This window comes from Protopterus annectens, chromosome 1.part0 (assembly GCF_019279795.1).
Source record: "Protopterus annectens isolate FY-2018-M chromosome 1.part0, PAN1.0, whole genome shotgun sequence".
In the NCBI taxonomy this organism is placed as follows: Eukaryota; Metazoa; Chordata; order Ceratodontiformes; family Protopteridae; genus Protopterus; species Protopterus annectens.
Genome location: NC_056725.1, coordinates 1,803,912,325 through 1,803,934,640, shown reverse-complemented (window position 1 = coordinate 1,803,934,640; position 22,316 = coordinate 1,803,912,325). Strand labels below are relative to the sequence as shown.

At 37.3% G+C, this 22,316-nt stretch overlaps 1 long non-coding RNA gene and 1 other non-coding gene across 2 annotated transcripts in view; one reads left to right on the top strand and one right to left on the bottom strand.

The window, feature by feature from the left end:
- LOC122800101 overlaps positions 1-22,316 on the top strand; it is a 321,903-nt gene that overhangs the window by 31,187 nt on the left and 268,400 nt on the right. The window lies entirely within an intron of this gene.
- Positions 12,655-12,737, bottom strand: TRNAL-UAA. Its single transcript has one exon. It is a non-coding gene; the product is annotated as a tRNA-Leu (tRNA).

Here is a 22,316-nt window from a genome sequence, read left to right as displayed (position 1 = left end):
AAATTATCTTAAAACCCCACTTCAACAGCAGGATAAATGTTCCCGCCTCCAAAAAGGACACATCACCTAAATCGCTCAAACTTTTCTGGTCTTATACCTTCCAGCTTCACCAGTTGCCTCTTTACTCTCAAATATTGTACAGTTCTAAATACAATACTGCTGTTAGCTTTTGAACTCCACAACGTTTTTTATCCTGGTGATGTATGTTGTATGTATTGTAAAACTGGCTTCTTTTCTTTGTATCTGACACTATTTTTGTTCTATACTTGTGCACTTTTTTTGGATGGACTGTGCCTGCAAATGGTCAAATGTGATCAGTATATTTCCCCAATAAACAAGTATAGATAGAGAGATAAATACATTGATAGATATGTACATATATAAAGCTCAGAAAGTCAGAAGCCTACAGTTTGAAGACAAACTGTGCTCCTGCTTGTTTGAGAAAATAGAACATGATGCCTGCTTTCTGCAAACCTGCATGCTGCTTAACAGACAAAAAAACTGATAAACAAAAATTGTCTAAAAGAGCATATTCTAAGTATCTCGGGTTTCTTATGAGTATGTTGTGAATTTGGTACAAGATCTAAATCAGACAACCAACTTTTTGTTCTTCAAAATAGGTGAATTTGGGAAGAACATCACTTTAGAAAATGACATCGTAAAGCATTTATTTCTTATTGCTCCCCTCTGGTGGTACTAATATTAATGCCACAGAGTAAGAACTAAAACATTTTTAATGAAAGATTTGTTTCAGTGTATATGCAAAATCAGTATAATGACTGCATTAACAACCTTACAGAACGTCAAGGGAGTTTCATCAGTATTTCCACTTAAGTACCCTGCCTCAAAATCCATCATTTCTCATGCAGATTTCCTGAAATACATCTGTTTTGTATCTTGCGTGCTTCAGTATAACATTGTATTCTTCCAGTTTTGCTGCCCATTTTTAAGCAGTTCTACATTTCCCCTTAGATTTCCTTTGTGCTTTAGTCCCCACCTTCAAAAGTTTCTCATTCTCTGTATGCTCTGTCATCTTTTGCATCCATTTCTGCTAAGATACACTGCTCAGTCAGAAGTCTACTCTGCTTCCTGTACATATGCTGTCATCCAGCATTGTTGTCCTGCTGACAATCTCTTCATCCTACCACCTTTCCTGAGTACAACCCACTCAGATGAACTAGTAATAAAACTTTCCAGACTTTTTTTATATTTCCACAAAAAAGTTTGCTGCACCCCCCCTCTCTGATACCTATCTGTGACATGCAGTAGAATTGCCCTTACTCTCTATACAGTCATCATCTTCTATTACTCTCAGTTTTTCTAGCCCTTAGTAGTGCTGAGCCAAGCCAACGTGTCTCTATTTTGCAAAATGGCTTCCATCATTGTTATTCTGTGTTTCTTCATCCACGCAGCTGATTCACTTCTCTTCCTCTATCTTTCTCTTTAGCTTGTTCCCAACCCTCATTCACATTTGCAAGAGATCCTGTTTACGATTCATTTTCTGACAGAATATTCTGGCAATACGTTTTAGACATCCTTCACTCCATGTCTCCTTCACCTGTTCTCATCTGTTAATTTCCCACCAAGTGGTAATATATTGTCAAACACTCCCTTATTTTGAGGATATCCCCATAATCCATTGTCATCCCACTCATTCCTATGAGCCATATTGTGATATGGATACAACACATGTGCTCTCTTGCTTAAGCATCTACCAAGCCTTGTTGATGTGTTTATCCTTTCACAGTTCACCTGTTTGACCTCATGTCTTATTTGGAATTTTGCATTCTCTCAAGAGTTCATCACAGTGATATGGAGCTATAACATCATGATCTCTATTTCTCCCTCTTTTGATCTTCACCTATGCAGCACTAAGCCATTTCAGTCTTCCCCTTTTTTCCCCACATGCAGCAGTTTATCACAATATCTGACTTCCACCACTACCACATATGTTTTCAATTCACTCATGTTGGGATTTTCTCTCTTTAGGACTTGTCTGCATAATACAGTCATTAGATAAGTAATAGTTTAGCTAATTCTCTTAGCTAAGCCATTTTCTCTGCACCATCTGAGCCTAAACCTATCCAGACAGATAAATAAACAAATAAACAAATTATATATATATATATATATATATATATATATATATATATATATGTGTGTATATATATATATATATATATATATATATATGTATATATATATATATATATATATATATATATATATATATATATATATATATATATATATATATATATGTATAGTGTTTTCTTCTGTCCTGTATCTCCAACTCTCAAACATGTAAAACAGGTCCAGCAGTCCAGCGGTGCTAGAAGAGCCACAGCAACTGCAATCACACATACTTACAGACTGAGTCACAATCCTTTTCCTGTCTCCATTTTCACAGAGAATTTGTCATGTAGCCATTTCATACTCACCTTCTACATTTCTTCCATTCTTAGAGATATGCAGCACAAATCTCTTCCCAGAAGACTAAGAACTTTAAAGAAGGAACTAAAATATGGTCAGCCCAAATCTTCTATCAAATACCTAGAGCAGAAAGTAATACTCTATTAAATGAAGAAACAAAAAGTGCTCTAGCTGCCTTTAACTCTTTCTAAAAAGAAAGTCCATGTAAGCAAATTAGACCATGACCTATCCGGACTTAAGGATATGATCTGTCTTTATTCTGTCTAGTGACATAGACATAAACCAGGGCCCAAAAACATAAACTTGTGTTAATAAACAATCTACTAATTTGTCCAAAAGTGCAGTTGCGGAATGAAGCTATAGGACCCAGGACTGACTTATGCAGTGTTCATCTAATCACTTACCTTATTCTCGAACTCATTTTTCTCTTTCAAAGTGGTTCTTTACATCCTACCATTCAACCCTTCAGGAATCCAGTTCCTTTGTTAAGGTCTTACCTCACACCTCTTCCATTTTTCCTGTCTCAGCTGTTCCTGATTTTGTGTTTTGTGGAGCCTTGTTAATTTTGTGTCCTATGGTTTCCCTATCCCTCATTAAAGTTTTGATTTTCCAGTGAGTCACTGAGGAATAGTCATTTAATGATGCCAGACATTAGAGGTTCATACTTTGTATTGTTCAGAAAATGCATGTTGATGCAAAATCTGTTGTTCAGTTAACTTTTTAGGTGCATTAGAATAATATTTAGAAATTGTCCCTGATTTGGGGCCTTTATCCACCCATTATTGTTGCTGTGTCCCTGACTGTCTCTGATTCTTCAGCAAAGAAGTTGTGAGTTAAGCCATTGAGTCACCTGCTTGGTATAGAGTCAGAGGTCTTGCTGAAGTCCAGGTAGACCACATCTACTGGTCCTGTCCTGTTAATTTCATGTGTAACCCAATCTTAAGACTGAATCGGTGTAACTAACAGCTCCTTCAAATCATAAACTCACGCTGGTTACTTTCCTTAATATTGTTGTTCTTTAGCAATGCCACCAACCTTCCCTTCAAATTTCTCTCCATGGCTTTCCCTGCTTGTGTTTTAAGCTAAAAGACCTGTCTGCACTTACTGTCCATCAATCATCTGGCACTTCAGCACAGTGTGGATAATCTTGGCTTTTTGAAAAGTGATCAATACCTTTCCCTGACCCTTTCTCTGTTTGTCCTATGACCTCTTAATTGCTTCTGAATATTCCACATTCACCACTCCCTCTTGTAATCCATTTCATGGGTTTACAACCTCCCTGTGAATAAGTATTATCAGAAATCGAATATATATTCCCTGAATCCCTTCCTCCAATACCGCATACATTTAATCACATTTTTATGGTTGTAGCACAGGTCAAATAGTAAATATTCACTTAGCCTTAATACATTTAAATGTAATAACCAGAGGGTGAAGAAGTGATTCAAATGCCTGACATTGCTTAATGTCCTCTGCTGGCAGAGATATGCCATTGCAGATGAAATGTAAGAAAATAACTAAGCATGAAACTACCAACACAGTACTGATCCCACCTGATTTAAAACCAAACAATGTATCTGATTTTACTACAGTTAAGGATATACTTCCTCGTAAAAAAGCTTCATTCATCTGGAAAAGTATGTCCCACAACAAGAGTTGAATACAAACCTCAAGCCTCATAAAACACTTCTGCCTCTGAATAGACTCTAACCTGAAATGTACACTACATTTGGAATAAACTGAAGTAAAACCGTAGCACTCTTAAAAAAGTCTTAGCATCAATTGTCCGCATTTTGGTGGTCACAATCAGCAATCAGGAAGTTTTTTTTTGTACCCTGTGTTGAACACACCCTCACACAACTAACACCGGCATTCATTATCAATAAACACACAAGCTACAGTGATTCTCATCAACCTAAACATGCATTTTATGATTACAACAATGGAAGCATTTGCATTCCCTAATACATTTTTAAGGCTAATTAGGAGGATATATGAGGGATCAGCAGCAAAAATTAAAGTGGGGAGGTTCCTCTCTGACAAGTTCTGTTTGAGCAGAGGAACCAGGCAGGGGTGTCCTCTTTCCCCTTTGTTATTTGAATTATATTTAGAACCATTGGCAAAGAAAATAAGGGACTCAGAAATTCAAGGATATAATTGGTATGATAGTCAAGAAAAGCTGGCTTTATTTGTAGATGATATTTTATACCTGACAAAACCAGAAAAGGACATTTTAGTGTTGGGGAACAGTCGGAGACATTTTCAGCTCTTCTCGGGATACAAAATTAGTAAAGATAAAACAAAAGCAATAACTGTAAACTACATATACACACACACACAAATTGGTCCAGCAATATCCGTATTTATGGGGACATGGTGAAATGAAGTACTTAAGAGTATGGATTAAAAAGGATTCACTTTTGTCAGTTTAGAATATGTGGGAAAAGACTAAACAAAAGATAATACAAAAACTGAGAAATTGGAAGCTCTGCTTCATGGATAATGATACAAGCATTGAAAATATTTTTAGTCCCTTTAGTTTAATACACAGGTCAGGTATATTTTTATCAACCAGAGGAAAAGTTGTGGATAGCAATTAATAAAGAGTTGAAGGATTTTATCTGGGAGGGGAAGAGGACAAGAGTCAAGTAGGATAAGTTGACCCTTCCAAAAGAACAAGGTGGTTTGGGATTACCTGATTTGACGGGATATTTCAGAGCTACACGGTTAATGCTCCCTATACCTAGCACAAGCAGAAAGCTATAACTCAGAGTAATAAGGGATGATGATGAAACCAGAGAGGAAGTTCAAGAAACAAGGACAGACTGGGATTTTGGAAACAGATCCTTAAGAATAACAATAACCATACAGAATATTATATGCATACAGTAGCAGAAAGTATTCTAAGAACCTTCTAACACAGGAATACATAAAGGAGATTCTGCTGATAAGGATAACTGCAATTAGGGGTACAGAGAATAGGTAAGAGGGGAATGGAATTTACTGGAGAAAGCTGGCAAAGGAACCAAGTTATTGGGAGAAAAAATTAGAAAGGGAAATGTAACAGAATGGGAGCAGGCGAAGAATTCATTTGGACTGCAGGCTACAAATTGCCTTCCCTATTAAGGATTGAGGTTCTGTATTATATATTCAAACTTTCTAAACTTCAAATCCCATATGTTCGACAACATATGATCAAAGTTTAAAAGTTAGAATATATAATAAAACAGAAAAAAAAACCTACCTTAATGGTGCAGGCAGGGGGGCAACCCCCCTGCACCCCGCATGTGGGGGGCTGCACCCCTTACAAAACCCTACTTAAATATACCAATTCCGAGATTGCACTTAAGTGCAGAAAAGGGAAATTCTCCCATTCTGCACTGAACGGCGCCGTTACATTTAACCTTTGAACTCTTGAAATGTCGATCATATGGTGTCGCCCAAATGACATTCAACATTTCAAGCGTTCGGAGTCCTAATAGGAACCCAAGGATTGATATAAGAGGATAGGCAAAGGGAAAGAAATAGGGGGATCCTAAGTGAAAGACCTGCCCTGGTAGAGTTTTTAGTAGAATAAAGAACAGAAGCTGCTGTGGAAAAAAAAACAATAATTAGTACGGCATACAAAACATTGCATGATAATTATAGGAATCAATCAAAGGAGGTTAGAAGGGATTGGGAAGAGAGACTGGATAAGCAATTCACAAAGAAGTAATAGGGAGATATATGTATGGCTACCAAATATGCAACAAAGTCTAGAAGATTTAGAATCTTTGCTTGGAAGTGATTGTATAGGTATTTTTATAACCCAAGCAGACTCCAAAGAATTTTTCCTCAGGTAGACTGCAAATGTTGGAGGTGTGATAGGGATGAAACAGGCAATTGGAAACATATATTTTGGGAATCTAATGAGTTTTCAGACTTTAAAAATTCCCTAGAGACTACTCTAGTAGAAATAGTGAGTGAGCAAATTGGTGTAACTAAGGAAATTATGTTTTTTTGAGTTATGTTACAGAATCAGAATTGCCTAGACATAATAAGGCCCTTCTGAATTTAATTCTGGTGGCTGCCAAAAAAGCAATTGCTAGAAAATGGAAATCAAAGTCTAAACCAACTTTACTAGAGGTAGTGAATATAGTAACAGAGATACAACAACTAGAAGTGGCATCTTTAGAAAAGGGTAGGAGCAAATTATATACAAAAAATGAGAATTGTTGGAGCAATACATGTAGAATAATGTTTTGGAGGAGGAAAGAGGTTTAAGGGAAGGCAGGAATTGAATGAACTTTGTAATGTGTGACTGACAATGACTGGATAGATTATAAGTGATGTATAACGTTTGCAACTAAAATATGTCAGTGTGGTTTCTTTCCATTTATATAAATGTATGATTGCCTATGTCATAACTTATAATTTAATAAAGATGTTTATTGTTTAAAAAAATAAAAACTAAAAATGCACATTAAAGCCCCTCACCATAGAACATCACTGCACTCACCTTACTAAAGCGGGGTGCTTTGTACACAATCCCCAACTTCAGTATTATATCTCAGATACATAACTGGAATTCTCAGCCCTCTCCCTATGTCTTACTCAGCATTCGGGGACACAGCCTATACTTCATCTTAAAGGTTTTCTTATGAAATGGCCTAACACTGTATGCCACATCCCAAGTGTAATGTAAAGACACTACGCAGCCTGACAACATTTACCTCAACCGTGCCTCTCAACCTCTTAGAGCAAGAAATCTGGACAAATTCATAAATAATGGGAGGACAAAGGCATAAAAATAGAGACAATTTTTAAATATTGCTGCTGCAAATTTAAAAGGTCGCCACAACAGATTTTACATTAGCATGAATGTTCTGAAGGGTATGATCTCTGAAACTCAAATGTCTTTCATTATTTTCTGACTTAACTCCTCAGTTATTTGCCAGTAATTTACCAGAAAACAGCAATTTTATGAGAAACAAACTAAAAATGTGAAGCAAAATCTGGTCATTCTGTGAAAATCTGGACAGTTTGAGAGGTATGACCTCAACCCTAAAACAATGACCCAGAGGTAAAGCCAAATGCTTTTCCTTAAAGATAAAAACAATGTATCTTGTAATTGCTTGCAAATGTGTTGAATATTACACAATTCTGCTAACTGCAAATAATCAAAACTAATCCACTGCATTTATTTTTTTCTTACAGCACCTAGAAAAATGCTTTTAGTTTCCAGTGTTAATGCAATGCTTGTGTACATTTTTTGCCTTGACATTGGCATAAATTTTACTTGTGTGTTTGTTAGCCTAGTCTCTTATATTTTAGTTTTAAAACAGACAGAACTGTTGGCATCGTGCAAATGAGAAAGCCTAAGAATTCTATTTTATATGACTGGCAGTCACAGCAAGCAATTCAAATACATTGCCTTATACATTCCTTTTAGAAGATCCATGGGTCATGTATTAGACTGATTTAAGGCAAGGGATGTTGACTGTAAACAATGCTGCATATTGTTTGTTTCATTTTTGTGATTATTTAATCATATAAAACAATCAGGAACACAGTCAGTAATAAGTAACACTTTAAAACTAATATAAGCTGGCTTTCTCTACTATGTAAGACTAATATGAAACCCAGAACTGAAGTACATGTAGAGAATTTACACACACACACACACACACACACACACACACACACACACACACACACACATATTTAATACAAACTCATTCACAGTACGTGTATCAAAGAGTGAGATGTGTTCATAGACAAACAAGCTAGCACTGTGGCTTGGAGAGAAAAATCCTTCACTGCAATGTAGGTGACTTGAGTTCACTTAGTTGCTTGGGTGCCTGAGGCACTAGAATGTGGGGGTCTTTAGTTCAATCCTGGGACAAGGGTCAGTGTTTTCCTTTTCTTTTGACGTGACAAAAGTCAGTGTAATCCTTTGCTTTTGAGGTGCCTGCAGAGAGGGCAGGCAGGCCTTATCTTGGAGGGAGAAGGAGTTGGTGGGTGCATGGAGCACACATAGAAATTGGATTTCCATGGCAGAGGCAGGTGAAAACCACTATGAAGTGATTCTTGAAGGTTGGTAGGGGTGGTTTGTGCTGGTATTAGCCATTTGCAGAAGTGAAATGTGATTTGGTGTAGCCTACCCATCTCCCACCCCACTCCACAGGCTGTTAGCAAGGCATGTACTGAGCACCCCACTACACAGGCTGTTACCAAGGCATGTACTACAGGATGTTACCAAGGCATGTACTGGGCACAGCACTTAAAGCAGGGAAAAACTATGGCAGCAATATGACACTGCACTGAAATGCCCTCACCTCCTCACGAGCCCAGAGCAGGCGGCACTTTAAGTCTGAGGGTGGATAGAAGAGCCTTTTAGACCAATTGAATGAAGAGAGGAAATAGTGACAGCTGATGTCTCAAGTTAATAGTACTAATATTTTAAAAGTGTCCCTGATTCACCAGAGATTTGTCTCTGATTCATTGAAAGTGATGTTCACATCATTAAATGTGCTGACAGTAGAAATTAAATAATTGAGATTACTTGGGAACCTAATACCCATTAAGATTAGTGACATTCTACCTTCTGCTTATCAAATATAAGACAATGTGTAGCAGTGGCTGAAGACAAATTCTTGATAGTCAAGTACTTACTATACATCACCATGATTTGAAGCAGATAGTCAAAAGCCAAGTCTAGTGACAAGGATGCTGGGAATGGATGGAAATTTGGCCCCACATTTGTGATTGCTGGGGTTCTTCTTGAAAAAAACTTGGACAGGTTAAGCTATCTTGCTGATACTAAAGAAAATGCACATTTACCTATCTTTACAGATGTTTAGCATGCTTTTTTTAACTAAATCATACAGTGTTTGTCAGACAGGCTGTGCCTCTAACAAATTAAAATGAGAAGTTTGATTTTGTTAGTAAATTAAAGCTTGCAGCTGAATTTGTAGTGTTTAACATGCTGTGTGCAGTTGTTTAGTAGAGTATTTAAAGTTACAAAAATATATCATCTGCCCAGTTTCTGAACAGTTTTCAGAACTAAAATGTCAGTGCCTTTGCTAAATAAATTAGGGATGGCTTACAGCCAAGAAAGAGTTAAACAGTAACCTACTGAAAACACCGGTACATGATTTGAAGTGGGTACCTTCTATTTTATTTATTATTATTGATTTCCGAAATCAACCGCAGTGGTGGTGCTGCGGTAGCATTGTCGCCTCACAGTAAGACGCTGTCCTGTTCGATTCTCAGCTAAAGCGTCTTCTGCCTGGAAACATGCATGAATGGGCGTACCTTCATTGAAGGTTGTGCGTCAGGGCTGGCAACTCGGCATGTAAAAATCAACTGCCAGTCATTAGCGGACCGGAGTTCTGCTGTGGCGATCCCTAACTGGGAAAAGCCAAGAGACACAACATTATTGATTTCTGAAATCCAGGGATACTTAGTTTGAAGTTCTCCTACACTCCACTCACTGCTCATAAAAAAAAAAATCATAAGACAGGTAACAGTGAACACTTCCTGTGCTTTTATACGTGGACTACTTTTGTATCAAGGATGTGCCTCAGGTGGGGAGCGATGGTTGAAAATTACACTTTTAGCTACTGGGTCCAGCTATTGATCAAAACTGTCTCATAACCATACCTCTTGAGTCAACTGTGAATATTTTAGTTTAATGTTCAAATTTTCATCTCATATTTTTGGTCTCTCTCTCTCATAAAAAGTTTTTCTCTTACAAATTAGTGAAGATTGAAGTCAATGAATAATGACATACTTTTGTGTTTCAGACTTCAGAAGATGCCTGGTAACACAATACCTTATATTCTAGCAACTTTCCAAGTTTATAAGAGCAATATTTAAAATGCAGCCCTATTTTTGAGCCTTTGCCCCCCCCCCAAACATTATTTTTTTTTGGCTTTGTCTAGATTTATTGTGCTAAGAGGTTGAGAGGTATGTCCGTAGCAGTCTTTTTTTGACAGCATCATTGCAGACTTCATGCAGCTGTTGAAATGGCAAAATTAAGCAATGCTTACTTTCTGTACTGCTAAAATAAAATCCATTTTAACTAGACTGCTTGCAATAAAACCTTGTCTTATGTACCTATCTCTCTAATTGGCTCAAGATCCTCAGCAAAGACTCATTGAATACAATCTGTTTAATACTTAAACAGCAACTGTTCTATGGGGAAAACTAGCAAGATCATCTAATCAAATTTGTTTTATGCTCAAGGAAAATGTTTCACAAAAGCAAATGTATGAAACGTTAAATGGATTATAGAAAGCTGAGTATTTATAATGGCTAATTCAACACCAGTACAGATTAGTACATTTGTTCACCTGAACATTTTCCTTTTCCAATTGCCATATATTAGCAACACCCACTTTTCTGAAAACCTAGCACAAAACAATTATTTACTGTGTATTGCCTACTGATCCCACCCCCTTGGCCTGCTGCTATTCACCTGCGAATGCAAAATTAAAAAAATAAAACTTAAAATTTATGAATTACTGGTGCAACTGCAGTGATTGACCAACAACCACCACAAATGTGCATGACTATAATCTTAGGATCTAGGACCAGGCAAACAGTCAGTGCAACACACCAACAAACTGAGTCCAGCTCGGCAAATCATGCTACAAACTTCCTTCCCTCGTAAATTACTAAACACACAACAGTGCAGTATATTGCCAGTGGATCTCACCATAAAATGGTGGCAGACCACGTTGTGCAGCTGTATTTACTGTTTCACTCAAGCGCGAGAGTCTCCGTCTTGTTATCCATGTTACAAGAGAATAAGTAAGACCCACCATTCATAGCATGAAATAATGAATCAAAGTGTTATTAAAACTTTGATTCATTATTTTGTGCTGTGCATGGTGGGTCTTATTTATTCTCTTGTGACTTGGTTTTTGATATAAACCTAACTTCATCCACATTGCCATTATTTTCTTCTGTTGGTCTTCATGTTCCTGTTTGGTTGAACCTCGCTTGACAGTTGCAAGCTTAGAACCAATCAGCTGGAAGCAAGGGCCGGAGCAACACGTAAAATTCTGGATTGCCAAAAGCAAAACCAGACAAATGAACAAACCATTTGATTTCTGGACAACCTGGAAAAAATCCCAGAAAGGTGGCAACCGGTTTGTGATAGAATTTCATTGAAATCTACAGATTTTACACTCTGTCATTGATAACATGCTTATATTTTTCCACCATTTATGTTACTCTCTGTTTTTTAAATGTGTTTTTGAGTAGTATCCTACATTCCTCCTGGAAGGGGGAATAGTTATGGGCTGTTTAGTTATCAAATGTTATGCTAATTAGGTGTTCAGATTTTTGACTGGATGTGGCTACTTTTAGTTTCAATGCCTGAAGGGTGAGAGGTATCCACATTGTAAAAGAGTAAAGCAGTGATGGGAAGGGAATGTATATTGCATGTATACAATAATGGAAATTCTTATTGAGATCTTTTTTTTTGTTATTAATGTATGTAAATTCATGTTGCAAATTAACAATGTGACAAAGTTGTTAAAAACAACTGAAGACTGCTTTGTGCATCAGCTGATCTTCTTTCTAATTTGTGATTTTTTTTTGCACAGCATACTGTACTGTATATAGGTTCTTAGGTACGTTTCCAGTGTGTAAGGTAATATACACCTTCAGTTCATAGTGTGCTGCAAAATAAATCACGTATCAATGACAACAGATGAAAATCTGAAAGACCAGAGAGAAATCTTCATCAAATGTAGACAGAAGCAATTTGAACATAGACTATATAAAGCAGCCATCAAAGTTATATGACAAATAGAAAAAAAAGTTGCAGTTTTTTACAGGCACTCTGGCTAACTGCAATGCTATCATCATCCTTTTTCAAGTCATAGTCTATAGCTACCTTAGAGGTTCCTAGTTAGTGGCTGGACATGCAGTCAACAAGACCACTGATGAGCAAAGCTAAGATTTCCTAATTGTTGTAGAGATCTGCCATTAGAGTCACACAGTGGCAAACGGAGACTGAGATAATCAAACCGTAGACTGCAGTAAGCAGTTTGGCCTTAATTATCTTTGCTTGCTGTCACATATGTGGATAGTGTTTAAGGGATGAATTTTTAAATAATAGTTTCATAGTCCGGGAACAAGTGTACACTTTACTACAATGTTTAGCTGTTTTCTGGTCATCAAACTGAGATCACAGTAATGAAAGCATTTGTGTGTGTTCAAAATTTTTACCAGGAGTGGGGTTTGAACCCACGCGGACATTCATCCATTGGATCTTAAGTCCAACGCCTTAACCACTCGGCCATCCTGGTATAGTTATGATTTCCCTCTACACCTCTCTTGTCTGACAACTTTATTTTGTATGCTAATATTTTTAAAGTAAGTTTTGTTCTGAGGTATATATTTTTTTATTTCAAGAATGAGTCCTCAAACATTAATCACAGCACAATGTGGATAAAATGAAAGAAAATATATTAGTAAACAACATATTTTACTGTGCATACTTTTTTTCCCTTAACAGTGGCTGAAACATCCTTATGCAACAAGAAAACTGAAAAAAATGATCATACTCACCCAGTCCTCTTTAAGACTAAAACAGCTGCATGAACAGTCCTGTGCCATACAGGATTTATTTGTTTCAGTGCTTCTCTGTATATGAGATAACCACACCCTCCTTTTGTAACATGAGCTGTGCTGATGTGGTCAGCATTGTGATAGCTAAAGATAAGGGCTAGATATTTGCAGTCATGTTAATAGGCTTTTGAAATAGAAATAAAGATGTGATGGAATAATAATTTAACTACATTAGTGAAATGTAATTTTTCATTGATTACCTCTCTATTAAAAGATATTTATTGTATATTACAAAGATAGTATGTATGTATGTTTCCACAGTTTTATTTCTGCTGTACATCATAACAAAATACTAAGTGTATATTCCATTAAGTTAAACATTGTAGCAAAACACAAGCCTCTTAGCTTCCCTTAAGGACTCCTCTCAAACCTCTTGTAAGAACAAATCCAAAAACAAACGAAACAGAGTCCAAACTGGCTACAATCTTTTATTATAACACGTAAGCACTTTCAGGCTAAAAAAAACCTTCATCAGACAAACTTCACATAATCATGACAGTCTTTAAATATTAAAACATTTCTGAAAGCAACCAATTACTTTCTATACTTGCCCCACCTTTTCTTTAAGGTTGGTTTTAAAGGTACAGAACTATTTAACCCAGGTGGGTTGTCAGCATCCAACTGTATGTTCCATCTTAACTCTGCATAATCTGTATCATTGACAATGCCTCCCCCCCCCCTTTTTTATTTCATCTGTGCAACATGCAGAACTATAAAAATAAAAGTATGATCTGGAAAGCTGGAAACATGCTGGTACAATGCATTATGTTTATCCTTCTGTCTAATAGATGACAAATGGTGCAATATTCTAGTTTTTAACTTACAATTAGTTTTTCCAACATAAAAACACGGACATGACTTGCAGCATGCCAAGTAAACCACATTCTCTGTATGGCAATCTGCATAAAACTCAAATGTATATTTTTTGTTTGTAACAGGATGTATAAAATAATTTAAACCATTCATATTTGAACATGCTTTGCAATGCCTACAGGGAAAAGTCCCTGTGTCATATATGCAGAGGAAACACTGTTCGCCTTCTTATTATTTTTTAAACCAGGTTCTATGCGTAACATGTCTTTTATATTACTATTTCGCTTGAAGGTAAATCTAGGTTACTCATCTAAAATATCCTTCAAGTGATTGTCACTTCTTAGTATCTTCCAGTTTTGCTTAATAATATCACATATTCCATACATATTGTTACTATAACACAGCATTACCTTAGGTTTTTTATCATACTTATTAGATGGCTTCAACCTGTCTCCCTGCTGTTTTTTATTATCAGAAAGCCATGGTGTAGCCTTAGCTTCCCTGTTACATATTATACTGTTCTTAATCCTTTCTAAATATTCCTTTGAATACCCCTTTTCCTTAAGATGCTCATTTAACACATCGATTTCTTTGTGAAACTCATTATTATCTGTGCACAGCCGTGAAACTCTGTATCCTTGCCCTTGCATAATATTATGAAAAGTATGCCTAGGATGCATACTACGTGCATTCAAATAATGATTTCTCCAGCATTGTTTTCTATGCAAGGTGGTGTTTATCTTACCAGTTACACTTTTATTTAATGTGACATCTAAAAAGGCAATGGTCTAATTGCTGTGCTCTACTGAAAACCTAAGAAAATCTGCAGTTTTCTCCAGGTAATCAACAAAGTTTAACAGTTCATCATTGCCCTGTGCTCACAACAAAAAAATATCATCAACAAATCTGGCATAAAATATTGTTGAAATCTTCCATAGATGTTCACATTTAAAAAAATTTTTATCTTCACAGAAGGCTAACACTAAATTAACATATGAGTTGGCACTGGGTGTGTCTGTGGCAACACCTTGTACTTTGCCTATAATGTGTTCCATTACAAAGAAATATGTTATTTTCTAACACCAGTGCTAGTGCTTCCAGAATTAAAGTGTTGGTATTCTCATCATATATATTAACTGTATGCAGGACCTCTTTCACTGCCTTTAACCCAAATTCATTTGTGATGACTGTGAACAGACTGTTGAAATCCATGGTTACCATCAACACATTCTTCAGATCTAAAGTTTTGCAAGCATCATACAATTTTGACAAGAAGTGTGCAGTGGGCTGGTGAGCAGATTATTGCTGGCATCCCTTATAAAGGGTGTCTGATGACCATCTTCCTTGTCATTCTATCTTTGACTTGCAACCTGATAGTTTCCTTGTGCCTTTTGGGAAAGCTGGTATTTTCTCTGCTGCGTTGTTCTTTGCTATTGCGATTGCTGTCATTAGTCTCTTTGTTAACCAGCCCGTATTCCTTCTTATCCTGGTCCATCTTTTCTGCCTCCCACTTTTCCTGCACTCCTCCTTTTTTTTATGTTTCCTGGACTTCTGTATTACACTACCAGTTTTCCTTATGATGTACCTTACTTCCATGCCTGGCTCAGCCACATATCTGTTCTATAGTATCCACACAGGCTGTTTTGAGGTGCTGCCATTCTTCTTCAACTCTACTTATTTCCTCTTCTTCTTTAGGTACCAGAGACCTGAGTATTTCCTTAAACTTTCATTCCAGTTATCTTCCACGTATTCAGCCTTGTCTCTGTTGACCTTAGAGTCTGCTCTGACCACAGCTTGCAGCTGATTGTGGCTACCAATGGTTAAGGTTGCAAACCAACTGTTTCAAAGGGGATGACTTTTCAGTCTCTGACTGTACCCCAGTGCCTTTTCATTACCAGCAGGAAGTCTACCCAAGTTGCATGTTGGTCACTCTTGTATGTGATCTTGTGACTGTCTGTCTTGGTGAACCATGTGTTGGCAACCATCAATCCAGTTGTTAGACAGAAGTCTAGGATGGCTTCTCCTTCTTTATTTCTCTTGCAGCCACCCATGCAGACCAAAGAACTCCTGTGTCCCTAATATGAGCATTCAGGTCTCCCATTATCACCATCAATTCATGTTGTCCTGCTTTAGCTAGTAGGTCCTGCAACTGCTTACAGAAGGCACTCCTTTCCTTGCTATTACAGCCCTGCTGTGGGGCATAGGCTGAGATTATGAATACAGCCCTGTCTTTACACTGGAGTCTAATTGCCATGAGCCCATCACTAATTCTGATTACATTGTTCCTCACCATCTTTTGAAGACTCTCCCTCACCACAAATCCCACACCATTTCTAGTCTGTCCTCCCCCATGAGTAGTAGAATCTAGAGTCCAAATGGCTTTGTTGAACTGCCCTTCTATCTTGTCTCCCGGATATATAGTATTCCCAGCCTCCTCCTTACCATCATGTCATCCACTTCCATACTGTTTCCTGTGTCACAGAACCTATACTGAGTGTGGTAATCCTTAGTTTATGTTTTGCAGGTGATTGGTTTTATATCCAGCTTTTGCTCAATAAAGCTATCCCAAGTAACCCAAGCTGAGCAACTGAACTATAGATTATTGACCCAAGTCTTTATGGTAGCCACACACTGACCCCTGGGAACACCTAGTCCCCTTCCACCATTGGAATGCCGTAGGTCACAGTACGCCAGGTCTTCAACCCACTTATTACTGGCAAACATCCATGCCCATTTTTGGCAACATTAGTGAATGTGACAAGATCACCCAGAGAAGTTGCACTACCACCTAAAGCTTCTTATGTGAGTGTCTGTACTTCACTTGTGCATTAGCGGCAACTGCCCATCATACCCCTTAACAGCTTGTACCCAGACAGCCACTCCCCTTTGTTCCTCTCTAATGATGGCTGTGCCATGTGTTATATGTACTAATAGAACATAAAATAAGTTCTATAATACTGGGAACTATTTTAACAAAGTAAGAAATTTCTTTTTTAAATAATGTTAATTGTTTTATAGCTATATGTATGTTTGTAGGTAATAGAGATTTACCAGCATCTGGCTTTATTTCACCTCATGACCAAATCCCACCAGCCATGGATGAATGCACCTTTGCATGATGCAGATATTGTATTTTGCATAGTACTTATGCATATGGTAGCAAGGTTGATATTACAGTACACACTGACTAACATCCTTGAGTTCATTTCAAAAACCTAGCCTGGTTGTTGTAGCACCAACCTGAACATTGTATTGTAACAACAAAATTATGATTAAAATGTAGTCAATATCTTTGAGACCAAGCAGTCCAGGATGTAAAGAAGTAACTATCCTATGGATATACATACATCTATGGATATATAGATATACATATACTCATATCTATAACCTCTATCTTACCAAAAACATAATGCCTCTCATCAGGAGAACAGCTATTGTGGAACCTCTTAAAAAACAATGTAACCTTAATCACTGCTCCCACATTTGCCCCATCTCCATACTTCCATCTCCAGGTACGATCCTTGAAAAAAAATTTTCAACATTCAACTGCCACACTATGTCGAAACAGTATCACCTTCTGTCCCACAAATAACATGTCTTCTGACCAGTCCAAAACACCAAGACAGCCCTATGGACACTCACAGATGACATCTTACAAAATACTGACAAAGGAACCCTTTTTATCAAACTTACAAAAACTCTTGATCTGATTGACTACCCACTATTCCTAAACTGTCTTACAGAAATTGAGATGAGCACTGTCTCTATACTATGGTTCAGAAACTTCTTGAAAGAAAGAAAAAGTCAAAATAGGAACTGCCCTTTCTGGAACTGCCCAGCTTCTCAAAGGTGTCCCTCAGTGCTCTATTCTCCCCCCGACTTTTCTCAACCTTTATTACCAAACTGCCACTTGACATCTTCCAACTTCCTCTCCTCCTGTATGCTAATGACATAATCATCTATACATCGAGTCATACCTGTTCTATTATCCAAGCCCAGCTCCAATCTGACCTGCACTTACTTCAGCAATGGCTGACACAACATGTCCTACTCCTGAACCCTTCTAAAACCAAAACTATGCTTTTTGGAACACTCTATAGACTCCTTGATTGGCTAAACTGCCTTTCCATTTCTGATCTTAGCAAATCCATAATTGAAACCACAACCTCCTTTAAGTATCTGGGTCTCTTGCTGCGTCAGTCCACAAAGCTGAATTTTTATTCCACAAAGAAAAAAAACAAAATCAAAAATAAACTCCCTGCTTTTTTAGGCCAAAACAATCTCTCCCTGTCACTCCTCCTTCACCAGCACAGCTATTGGTAAAGTTGTCCTTCTGTCCCAACTCTTAGGGTCTTCCATTGCTGCTTCTATTGCCAAATAAAATGCTACTGCATTTGAAACCATTTCTAACTTCATTTGCTGATTTATTATCAGCACTTCCTCCTCAAGAGAACCACTGCCCTACACTCAACAAAACAAAAAAGGGTCTCCATTAAACAGACAGATCATCTTCTACTAGGTAGTCAGCTCCTTAAATTACTATGCCTAAAATTGTATGCCTTACCTTCTGCTAAACTGCATATAAACAATCCTCATACAGTTTATGTCACTATTCACAAACTGCAACCCCTTTCTCTATTCCAAGGTCCTCCCCTTTGGTCCACTAGACTTCACCATACTTGCTCCCTTTATATGGTGGTCCATCCCACCCCCCACAGAAAACTTCAAGCTCTACAGCTTCAGAAATTATCGTAAAACCCCACTTCAACAGCAGAACAAATGTTCCTGCCTCCAAAAAGGACACCACCTAAAATCTCTCAGCCTTTTCTGGTCTTATACCTTCTAGCGTCACCACTTGCCTCTTTACTCTCAAATATTGTACAGTTCTAAATACAATGCTGCCGTTAGCTTTTGAACTCCACATCTTTTTTTATCCTAGTGACTTATACATTTTAATATTTATACTTTTATTTTTTTCTGTTGTATGTATTGTAATACTGGCTTCTTTTCTTTGTATCTGACACTATTGTTCTATACTTGTGCATTTTTTTGGATGGACCGTGCCTGCAAATGGTCAAATGTGATCAGTATATTTCCCCAATAAACAAGTATAGATAGAGAGATAAATACATTGATAGATATGTACACATATAAAGCTCAGAAAGTCAGAAGCCTACAGTTTGAAGACAAACTGTGCTCCTGCTTGTTTGAGAAAATAGAGCATGATGCCTGCTTTCTGCAAACTTGCATGCTGCTTAACAGACAAAAAACTAATGAACAAAAATTGTCTAAAAGAGCATATTCTAAGGATCTCGGATTTTTTATGAGTACGTTGTAGCAGTAAAGGGCACTAAAGCATTTATTTCTCATTGCTGATCTCTGGTGGTACTAATATCAATGTCACAGAGTAAGAATTAAAACATTTTTTATGAAAGATTTGTTTCAGTATATATGCAAAATCAGTATAATGACTGCACTGACAACCTTACAGAACCTCGAGGGAGTTTCATCAGTATTTCACTTAAGTACCCTGCCACAAAATCCATAATTCTCATGCAGATTTCCTGAAATACTTCTGTTTTGTATCTTGCGTGCTTCAGTATAACATTATATTCTGCCAGTTTTGACATCCATTTTTAATCAGTTCTGCATTTCCCCTTAGATTCCCTTTGTGCTTTAGTCCCCACCTTCAAAAGTTTCTCATTCTCTGTATGCTCTGTGAACTTTTGCAGCCATTTCTGCTAAGATACCCTGCTCAATCAGAGGTCTACTCTGCTTCCTGTACATATATTGTCATCCAGCACTGTTGTCCTACTGACAATCTCTTCATCCTACCACCTTCCCTGAGTACAACCCACTCAGATGAACTAGTAATAAAACTTTCCATACGTTTTTTATATTTCCACAAAAAAGTTTGCTGCACCCCCCTCTCTGATACCTGTCTGTGACATGCAGTATTTATTTTATTTTATTTACTTTACATTTTATTTTACATTTGTTGACTGGGCTAGTCTATCTGGATATATGTTAATTTTCAGTAGAAGCCCGGGGAGATACGCTCCAACTAAAAATGATTAATATATTTGTTGCCGCCTCACAGCAAGATATTCTCCGGTTCGATCCTTGGCTGGGGTGCCTTCTGTGCAGAGTCTGCATGTCCTCCCTGTGGTCACGTGGGTTTTCTCCGGGTGCTCCGGTTTCCTCCCACATCCCAAAGACATGCTGTAGGTGAACTGGACACTATAAATTGGCCCTAGGTGTGAATGTGTGTGCCTTCTATGGAAGGTTGGGTGCCGGGCTGGCAACTCGACACTGTAAAACTCCACTGCCAATCATGAGTGGACGAGTGATCTGCTGTGGTGACCCCTAACCGGGAAAAGCCGAAAGAAGAAGAACATGTCATGTAGAATGGATGTACAGAAGTTGTTTTACAGATAATTACATAACATTTCACCAGTTGAATACACTAAAATATTACAGAACATTAGATAAGTTTGTAAGAAACTCTAAGCAGTACAATTGCCCTTATTCTTTATACAGTCATCACCTTTTATTAATCTAATTTTTTTCTTCCGTAGAGTAGTTCTGAGCCAAGCCGTGTGTCACTATTTTGCAAAATTGCATTCCATCATTGTTGTTCTGTGTTTCTTCATCCACACAGCTAATTCACTTCTCTTCCTCTGTCTTTCTCTTTAGCTTGTTCCCAACCCTCATTCACATTTGCAAGAGATCCTGTTTATTATTCATTTTCTGACAGAATATTCTGGCAATACCTTTTAGACATCCTTCACTGCATGTCTCCTTCACCCGTTCTCATCTGTTAATTTCCCACTGAGTGCTAATATATTGTCAAATGGTCCCTTATTTTGAGGATATCCCCAAATCAATTGTCATCCCACTCATCCCTATGAGCCATATTGTGATATGGATACAACATATGTGCTCTCTTTCTTAAGCATCTACCAAGCCTTGTTGATGTGTTTATCCTTTCACAGTTCACCTGTTTGACCTCCTGTCTTATTTGGAATTTTGCATTCTCCCAGAGTTCCTCAAAGTGATATGGAGCTATAACATCATGATCTCTATTTCTCCCTCCTTTTGATCTTCACCTATGCAGCACTAAGCCATTTCAGTCTTCCCCTTTTTCCCCACATGCAGCAGTTTATCACAATATCTGATTTCCACCACCACTACATATGTTTTCAATTCACTCATGTTGGGATTTTCTCTCTTTAGGACTTGTCTGCATAATACAGTCATTAGCTAAGTAATAATATTAAGTAATAGTTTACCTAATTCTCTTAGCTAAGCCATTTTCTCTGCACCATCTGAGCCTAAACTTATCCAGACAGATAAATAAACAAATGTTTTATATATATATATATATATATATATATATATATATATATATATATATATATATATATAGTATTTTCTTCTGTCCTGTATCTCCAACTCTCAAACATGTAAAACAGGTCCAGCAGTCTTAGTAGAAGGGCCAATGCAACTCACACATACTTACAGACTGAGTCACAATCCTTTTCCTGTCTCCATTTTCACAGAGAATTTGTCATGTAGCCATTTCATACTCACCTTCTACATTTCTTCCATTCTTAGAGATATGCAGCACAAATCTCTTCCCAGAAGACTAAGAACTTTAAAGAGGGAGCTAAAATATGGTCAGCCCAAATATTCTATCAAATACCTAGAGCAGAAAGTAATACTCTATTAAATGAAGAAACAAAAAGTGCTCTAGCTGCCTTTAACTCTTTCTAAAAAGAAAGTCCATGTAAGCAAATTAGACCATGACCTATCAGGACTTAAGGATATGATCTGTCTTTATTCTGTCTAGTGACATATACATAAACCAGGGCCCAAAAACATAAACATGTGTTAATAAACAATCTACTAATTTGTCCAAAAATGCAGTTGCGGAATTAAGCTATAGGACCCAGGACTGACTTATGCAGTGTTCATCTAGTCACTTACCTTATTCCTGAACTCATTTTTCTTTTTCAAAGTGGTTCTTTACATCCTACCATACAACCCTACAGCAATCCAGTTCCTTTGTTATGGTCTTACCTCACACCTCTTCCATTTTTCCTATCTCAGCTGTTTCTGATTTTGTGTTCTCATTACATTTTTGATTTTCCAGTAAGTCACTGAGGAATAGTCATTATACTATGACCCCCCATTAATATTCCAAAACGTGCACGCTGATTGGCCAGCGTGCACGTTGTAAATCGACTTATACTAATGGAAAAAGGTCCGGTCACCCGGACTTTTTCCATTAGTATAAGTCTCTTTTAAAACACTGTCTCGCTATGTTAAAAGAGTTTAACATAGTGACACAGGTTTAAAAAAAGCAACGGAGATCCCGTTGCTTATTTTAAAGCTGCCTCGCTATGTTAAACCCATTTAACATAGCGAGACAGGTTTAAAAA